The following is a 7110-nucleotide window of genomic DNA, read 5'->3' on the forward strand; positions in this document are numbered from 1 at the left end:
GGGGGGGGGGGGAAGACAATTAAATTGAAAAGAAGAAAACTACAAAAATAACGAAGGGAGAAAAAGAGCAACCAAAAATAATGTTAATTTCAATCGTGTATTATTTGTTTTAATTTTGATAATTAACAATCGACTATTACAACAAATAGACTGCCAAGTCTTGTAATATATACACTCGTAATATATATACATATATATATTTATGAATATATGGTCCAAGACAAAAAAGCAACCGGCGGAAATAGGTTTACAAATGGGGAGGGGGTATCATGTACATTGCAAATCGCGCTTAGATCTGAACTGTGCCATTATATTCTCCCCAATTCAATGTGTTAGCATCTTGTTTCGACCGGAGAAAAATATATTTTGATAAATATGAGGCATTTTGGAAAGTAAAAGTGTTTTTGGGGGTTTAACATAGAATCAATTAAATGTTACATTTCAAAATAGGAGGGAAGAAGGGGCGAGCAAAGAGGTTCGGGTTTCCATCTTTTTTTCTGCTCATCACCATTTATCTGTCAACGAAATCTACGTATTTCTTAATTACAACAAAAGGTATAAAACGGTAGTTAGATAATGTGTATTAATTAGGGGAAAGCAGAGGGAAATAATGGTGAAAAAAGAGGAGAAAATCTGATAAATTGTTCGAGGAGAACAAAACGATAGCCGACATTGCGAGGGGGGGGGAGGAGGTCAGAGAACAAAAGAAAGCCGAGGAGTTACGCAAAATTGGGAAGTAAAATTAGTTTTAAGAAATTGGGAAGTAAAATTAGTTTTAAGAAATGTCCAAAATCACCTACCAATTCTATGAATATAGGGACTTTCTATAGAGTTTTACAGTTTATGGCGAGCAATCACATAGAAATGTCTGGATTTCAATTCCACGAAATATTGGCTGTCCTGAATTGTCTCCCTTTGCAGCTACAACTTCGTTTACAGACATTATGATTGGTGGAAAGAATGATAGAAAGCGAGGCTTTCATTGGTCCCTTCCATTTCTCCTCTTTTCTAATCATCTCTCTCTTTCTCTCTCACTATCTATCTGTCTATTTCCCGGCCTTGCAACCTTTTGTTCTATTTATCTATCTACTTCGTGCTCTCTCTATCTATCTATTCATCTATGTATCTCTCTATCTATCTCTCTCCCACTAAGGCTTTCTGTAAATTAACATATCATTTCTTTGCCATAAAATTAAACTTGGTTGGAATGAACTGCATGTCTGTGTCAAATGTCTAAAACATCGGCATTTCTCTAAATTATATTTGAATTTACGATCGGCTTGTTATAAATGATAATATATCTTTTTGTTCAACGGAATCAGACATGCTTCTTTTTTCTTTTTCTTTCTATTTTCGTCCTCAATGTTTTCTTCATACGAGAAGCTGAGTGTAACCCAAACACTGACTTCTCCTATGATAATTCCGTTTACATCTTGGATGCTTTATAAGGAATATTAAATTGACATCAATACTTGCCTAGTATTTCATTCTATCAATCCTGGAAGAATTATATTTTAAAAACAGACAATTTAAAAAGAAACAGCGATTCTTCATGTCATGGCCATTAAACCCCACAAGAAAATACCAAACCCGACAAACGTCATTAAAATTTACAGATTTTTTTTCTTTCAGTTTATAAAGATGCAAATGGAGTTCTAAATACCAATTATATGTCATGCAAGAAACCATGCCAAAGCAGATCCCTTGGACTCATCAGATCCTGTTTAACTATCCAACCCATACCATTATGGAACATAGATGTTAAGTGATGATGATACTTCAAAGACCTGCTTGCCATCATTTGCAACAACCCCACACCTCCAACACAACCTTTAGTTTTCCTTAATCTTCCTCATCCAAAGCATCGTTCACATGCTACCTGAAAACCTCTCACTAAATCTGCACAGAGTTCATGAACAAAGGCATGGAAAGCAGTCTCAAAATGGAGTCATGCTGATAGTCTTCTTCAAATCTCCAGTAACACAACCACAACACACATCTAGAATTCAGTCGAATGCTAAATCTCACTCAGCACAGTAATCTCTAACCCTCAAAGTAAGCTGATCTTATGCCACCTCCACTCTCCTCATCTTGTCATGCATATTGTGCTCCTGCACTTAACAAAACAACCCTCTCATACAAGAATCTCCTGGCTAAGCTCCCTGCCTATGGACTTCCTCCAGCGCTTGTTTCTCAACCTGCTATAAACAGCAGTGCGATCTGGTTGTGATTTGTTACAAGGTTGAGCAACCCTGCAGAGGGCTTCCTCATGTGTAAGAAGAGATGCATTATGCAAATGGCTGACATCTGCTTGATGAAAGCGTGCTGTGTGTTAACAGTGGATGGTAATCTGATAACCACATGCCAACAGTAGAAGATGGTACCCAGATGGAAACTGACAATGGAAGAGTTTGATCTGAAAATGCTAGATTGTTTCTTGTTTTAAACAAACAGGGAAACATTACATGAAAGATTCCTAGATACCCTTAAAACAGGGATGGATTGATTTTATCAGAGACTCAGTCTCAATCAAAATTAACTTGAGGTTAAACAACAACAATATATCAAGACAAGGTCAAGGGTTTCTTTCAGTTTTTTTTTTTCTTTAAGCATAAATTAGATGTGTGCAAGTCCCAGGCAAGTATTAAGATTGATCTGATTGACAACACTCCTTTTGTGGCCTTGCGTCTCAGAAATCTTTATTAATAGCTATTGAAACACCAGTAACAGTAGCTTACAAACATTTTAAACAGTTCTGTGCAACTAGAACTAGAGATAATTTTAGTCATTATGTTGGCAGTAAGGCAAAATTAATTTCACAATGAAACTGTGTAAAAAAGGGAAGGGCTTGCCAAATTGCCAAAATGGCCCAAAATAATAATAACAATAATATGTAAGCACTAGAAAGCTGCTTCTATTGTTTGGATGTTTGCCAAGTGAAAAAATTCCATCTTCTTACAAATGCTTACAGAATTTTCATCTTATTCTGTTATTCAATTTGCACTAAAATTATATTTATATAATTGGCTGAGTGGTTATGTTACTTACTTTGCAACCCTGTGGTTTTGGGTTCAGTCCCACAGTGTGGCACTTTGAGCAAGGGTCTTCTACTATAGCTTTGGGTTGACCAATACCTAACAAGTGAATTTGGTAGATGGAAACTGAAAGAAGTGTCTTGTGTGTGTGTGCTTTTCTTGATATTGCATGGTAGTTGTAAACAAGTGCCACTGTTGTACAAACAATGTCATTTATTTCCAATATTCTGTGAAAACATGTCTGGCCATGGAGAAATATTACCTTGCTTAAAAGTGGGTGGGGGTTGGTGAGAGGAAGGGCATCCAGCAGTAAAAGACCTGCCTCGACAAATTCCATCTGACCCATGCAAGCATGGAAAAGTGGACATTAAAATAATGACGACAGTGACACCCTGCTAGCAACCCAAGGGTTCAGAGTTCTGTATATATTGGAGGGCGTCATTGTGGTGTCCATGGCAAAGACATCACTCTCTCTGGTAAAGTCCACCAAATGAAAGAAAAGATGTTTCATGGATCATTAAAAGAAGAAGCCAGTTGTTTAACACTGAATCCATGGTGTGAAGGAAAAGAGATACAAAGTTCTGTTTCTAAAGACAAACACAGATAACATTCTCAGATGATTCAACAGAGAATTTTTGAGATTTAGTTGAAATGAGGTAATCTTTTATGGCTTACTTGTTTCAGTCATTAGACTCTGGCCATGCTGGGGCACCACCTTGAAGGTGTTTTTTAGACAAACAAATCCCACACTTCAATATTTATTGTTCTTTTATGCTGAACCGCTAAGTTACAAGGATGTAACAAACCAACACTGGTTGTCAAACACACACACACACGATAGGCTTTCACACAGTGAAAGGATGTTTGTAAAGTGCCATTTAGTGAGAGGAGGCACTGAATTCTAAAAACAAACTGGGATTTATTGAATAAACAGAAATAAGAAAATGTTGCTACAGAGTAAGGCCACCAAATGCTGCCACACTGGTTTAATATTCTGTATTTTGAAGAGATATTTCTTCAATGAATGTATTATAAAAAATATCAAATATTATTATTATGTTTGAAAATGGAAAGATCTAATGGATCTAGCCATAGAAACCTTGCAAAATTAGGCTGGAGCCTGGTTCAGCTCTGGTCAAACCTTCCAACCCATGCCAGCATGGACAGCAGACATCAGATGACGACAATGAAGTTATGTATACAGCACAAGCTTCTGTGTAGTTTTCATCTCTTAAAGTCGCTCATTGGTTGGCCTGTGGCTATAGAAGAAGACATTTGCCTGAAACTATTTGAGAAATGAACTTTTTTCAACACTCAGCTACGCTCACACCAGGAAAAGAAAACAAGAACACAAAAACAATAACGTTGGTCAATGGATAATGTTTTCAGTTTACTAGCAGGTATGGGAGATAACTCTGGATACATTTCAGTCTTCTTGTGACAACCCCTGAGAAGCAAAGACACAACTGTATTTCTTAAAATGGTTACGAAGGAATCAAATTATTCAGTAATACTACCTGCATGAGAAAAAAATATACCATGAAGATGAAGAAATATTTGCTGCTTTCTTTTTGAAATTGAAAGTTTCATTCTAAGTGCATAGTAATGCTCAGTATTGCATTTTTTTTCATGATTGTCTAACTGGAGCTGATTAAAAATTTAAGCAATTTATGGACACTGATTGAGACAAAGTCAATTTGGTAAGAAAGTATTAAAGGACCAACATAGTCAGAGATAGGAATATATTTTGAGGTAAATGCATTTGTCTCTCATGTACTCTGATATTGCACATCCAGTGGAGCATACCAGCTTTGTTCCTCTCTAATCTTCACATGTCCTCTGCTTTCAGGGCCCATGTCTCACTACCATGTAGCATTGGAGTTCATATACATGCACCATACAATCTTCCTTTGTAGAAAGAGACCTTTGGTTGCCAACAGAGATAAAAACTCTCTGAATTTTCTCCATCCTCTTCTTATTCTGGAAATTATGCTTTTGGTACATCCTCCTCCACTCCAAATTAGATCCCTTATCGGGAAGAAATATCTACAACTTCCAGAGCACCATTGAGACATTTGAAGAAATCAGTTTCCCATTTAACTGTAGTCTTTATGGCTCTTATATATCTTTCACATACAAGCACTACATTCTCTGTTAACCTTCCTACTATTCCACTGCCTCACTTGTGTGTCCATAGTTTGCACAGAGTGCACCAAACAGAATTCCTGCCTATACCTTTCCTATAAATTGAGCAAAGCCATTTACCTGAAGTGGGTAGGATCCTGTCTGATTTTTTCACTTACAAAGAGACCTTGGTCTTTGATTAGTTAAAACCCTTTAATTGTAGGTTTTGTTTCCACACCTGGAATTTCTTTTCTAGTTCTGTTACAGATTCTGCCACGAGGGCAAAATCATCAATATATAATAGTTTCCATGAGCTTCCAGTCTTAAATTCCTCTGTTAGGGCCTGGAGGATGATGATAAATAGAAGGGAGCTGAGGATTGAGCCTTAGTATACACCTACCTGTACACTAAATTCATCACTGTACTCATGGCTATCTCTTACCTTACTAACAGCACCCTTGTCCATAGCCTATACTGCTTTCACAAGGCATTCATCTGCCCGTAACCTCCTCAAAGACCATAATATTATAGAATGAGGTACTCTGTCAAAGGTTTTCTCCAGATCAACAAATGCCAAGTACAATGGCTTATTATTAGCTAAATACTTGAAGTTGCCTGACTATGAAGATAGCATCAGTAGTGCTTCTCCCCAGGGCAAAGCCAAATTGCATGTCATCTAGCTGAATTCTGTTCCTAATGAATTGTGCTAGAACTCTCTCTGTAACTTTCATCACCTGGTCCACCACTTTGATGCCTCCATAACTGCTTCTAAAGCATCTCCCTCATCCTTGTAGCAGCTAACAATATTTATGCTACACCAGTCATTTGGTATCATGCCTTCCTGAATAACCTGATTAACTATGCAGGTGATAAAACCGTATCCTACTCTTTCAGATATTTTAAGCATCTCAACATTGACTCCTGATGGACAACGAGCTTTCCTTGTCTTCATATCTTTAATTGGCTTTTCTATGATATTGCTGTCCCTCTGTTGGGTTCACATGGAGGAGACTCCCTCTCCCATTCATTCTCCACATTTAATGCCCTTTTATAGTAGATCTTCTCTGCCTCTTTCTTTAAGTGCAAGCAAACCACTCTTCCTCTGTACACACTTCTCTCCAACACACTCTAGCAATACAGAACACCTCAAGTCTCTGATCTTTACACTGTGAGTCGCTGGCAAACCTCTTCATTTCTGCTTCTACCCTAGCTAGGTAAACCTGATGCCTAACTTCCTTTTTAGCTATCTGATATGGGTCTTTGCTTCCCCCACTTTCCAAACCCATCTCTTCTCTTTTATGGCCCTACCGATCTCACTGTTCCTCTACCATGTCACCCTTGGTCTGGCAGAAGTTTTGCTCCAGCCACAGATTGGGCTTTTACCTTCAGTAGATTGTGCCATAAGAACTTCCAGACGTACTCTATGTCATATGTGTCTGTCTCTTCCTCCTTCTCATCAAAACTTTCATTAAAAACATCTCTAAATCTCAGCCTGTTTGAAGGATTCTTGTGCTTCCATAACCTCCTTTCCTATGCGGAGTTGTTCATTCTTCACTGTTTCTGGTGAGAATATAATCAACCTGGCTAGTGATCAGATGGTTTCCTGAAGTTAGTGTTGCAAATCAGTAATTCATTTGCATCACAGAACTCCAGCTGTTTTTTCCCTCTCCTCATTTCTAGAACCAAAGCCACAACTTCCATGCACACCATGGAATCCATCTACATGTCTCCGCTTGATTATTTCAACAATTTCTACTGTTTTTCAAATATCATTTAAAAAGCATAGGTCAGCCCAAGGATATAGTTAACAGGAGCCACACAGTAGGATTGAACCTAAAACAAGATGGTTGTAAAATGAACTTCTTAACCACATTCCCAATTTATATGGACATCATCAATGTTATAGCTCTCACATCAGCTTGTGAGGATATATAAGAAGGAACACAGAAGA

The 7110-nt window shown here is 37.6% G+C and overlaps 1 protein-coding gene across 7 annotated transcripts in view; it reads right to left on the reverse strand.

Moving 5' to 3' along the window:
- The window catches only part of LOC106884255 (zinc finger protein 385B), a 34214-nt gene extending 33277 nt beyond the window's left edge, over window positions 1-937 (reverse strand). For all 7 annotated transcript variants that reach the window (XM_052967602.1, XM_052967601.1, XM_052967599.1 and 4 more), the window contains exon 1: window positions 801-937. The gene's annotated coding sequence lies outside the window, so the exon portion shown is untranslated. The remainder of the gene's footprint in view (window positions 1-800) is intronic.
- Window positions 938-7110: the final 6173 nt, after the last annotated feature.

This window comes from Octopus bimaculoides, chromosome 4, assembly GCF_001194135.2.
Source record: "Octopus bimaculoides isolate UCB-OBI-ISO-001 chromosome 4, ASM119413v2, whole genome shotgun sequence".
Lineage (NCBI taxonomy): Eukaryota > Metazoa > Mollusca > Cephalopoda > Octopoda > Octopodidae > Octopus > Octopus bimaculoides.